Source organism: Chinchilla lanigera, unplaced genomic scaffold (assembly GCF_000276665.1).
Source record: "Chinchilla lanigera isolate Chin_1 unplaced genomic scaffold, ChiLan1.0 scaffold00094, whole genome shotgun sequence".
NCBI lineage: Eukaryota > Metazoa > Chordata > Mammalia > Rodentia > Chinchillidae > Chinchilla > Chinchilla lanigera.
In genome coordinates this window covers 4,880,337-4,882,350 of record NW_004955495.1, presented here as the reverse complement: position 1 = coordinate 4,882,350, position 2,014 = coordinate 4,880,337, and positions in this window count along the sequence as shown.

Below are 2,014 nucleotides of genomic sequence, written 5' to 3'. Positions count from 1 at the left end.
GGATTATAGGCATGTGCTACCTCACCCTGTGTGAAACCCTGTTTTAAAATTAGAAAAAAATTTTAAAAGGGCCAGGAAGGTAGCTCAGTACAAAAGCCTTCGGTTCAGTCTCCAGTACGCAAGAAAAATAAAAGAACAGGCTAGTGTTGAGTGTAGTGATATGGACAATCATAGAAATTTCATGCTCTGGGAAATAAACCTCCTGTGTGAGGAGGGCAGCATGATTCTGTTTACAGTGGATTGTAGAACAGCCAGTATGGAGCACACCATCCACATCCTAATCCCAGATGCTGTGAATGTGTTACCTGAGGTGAAAGAAGTTGCAGATGGGATTAAGTTAAGGAGTTGGGGTTTTTTCCCCTCCTCCAATGCTGGCGATCAAACCCAGGCCTTTGCACTGAGCTGCACCCTAATCTTTTTATTTTTTATTTTGAGACAGTGTTTTGCTACATTGCCCAGGCTGGGCTGGAACTTGCGATCCTCCTGCCCCAGCTTCCCAGAGCAATGGGATGAGGGCCGTGTGCTCCTATGCCCAGCCGAGTTGAGAATCTCGAGATGGGAGATTATTGTGGTTTATCTGAGGTGGCTCAACGTAACTGTAGGGTCTTTATGAGGCGGACGGGAGGGACAGAGCCAGAGGAGGAGATGGGATAGGGGCAAGAGGGCCGAGCACGTAAGGTTAGGAGCCAAGAAGTGAAAGAGCAGCCCCAGCCGGGCGTGGTAGCGCACGCCTGTAACCAGCACTCGGGAGGCTGAGGCAGGAGGATCGTTGCAAGTTCGAGGCCAGCCTGGGCTGCAAAGTGAGCTCAAGGCCAGCCTGAACTGCACAATGAGACCCTGTCTCAAAAAGAAAAGAAAAGAGCAGCCCCAGGCACTGGGGCAGATACAGGAACTGGGGAGCTGTCAGTCTGCAAAGGCGACCACTCCAGCTGTGTGACATTCTGCAGAAGGCAAAATTATACAGAGTTGAGTAGAGTAGAGTAGAGTAGGGTAGAGTAGGGTAGAGTAGGGTAGGGTAGGGTAGGGTAGGGTAGAGTAGGGTAGGGTAGGGTAGAGAGTCCTGCAAACCCAAGTCAAAGTACCTCTGGCTGGTAGCGGGTCACTGTGTACCAGGGCCCCACAGGACCTGAGGCTGGCGCAAGCAGCAGACTCCTTTGGGGTGGAGGGAGACCATAGGGAGCAACCTGCCCTTCATTTGGGTCAAACAAGAAAAAGATAATGAGGCTGGATGCGGTGGCACACACCTGTGACCCCAGCACTCTGGGAGGCTGAAGCAGGAGGATCTCGAGTTCAAGCCCAGCCTAGGCAACTTAGCAATTTAGCAAGACCCTATCCCAAAATTAAAAAAAAAAAAAAAATTAAAAGGGCTGGGGATGGATCTCAGTGCAAAGGCTGTGAGTTCAATTCCCAGTACCATAAACACACAAAAAATAAAAAGCCAAACCCAACCTTGGGTGATGCAAACCTGGGGTGCTACAGGAAGGGCAGGAAGCCGTCGGCTACCACGTCTGCCTGCCAGCCTCACCCTGGCCACCTCTGGGCAGCCACCTGAGCAGAGACAGAGGACGTGCCGTCTGCATCTCGTCCCCTTCCTGAGTAGCCCACGTGGGGAAGCCCCCTGCGGAAGGGTGCTTTGTTTTGCTAAGACTCGCGCAGAGCATATGGAGTGAGCCGCAGGTTCGGGCCTGGGCTGGTGGAACCCCACACGCACTGTCTCCCATGATGATGGCCAGAGGGCGGGAAGGATGGGTCTGCTGGCCCCGGGAGCCGCTCCGAAGGAGACAGCAAGGTGGCTTTGAAAAGGGACAGGAGAGGCAAATGTTGCACCAACTTAGGTCTGGGACTTCCGGCAAGTCCTGGCTCCATTTCCTGGTCTGTGAAGCCCGGCCCGCAGGAGGCCTGAGAGCCGCACGCTGACTTCCCCTTCGGTCAGCCTGAGGTTTCCTCTGCATTTCTGGCGTCCCCTTCAAGGTGACAGCTGTCTCGCAGCCTGCTGGGCCCCCATCCTGCCTGC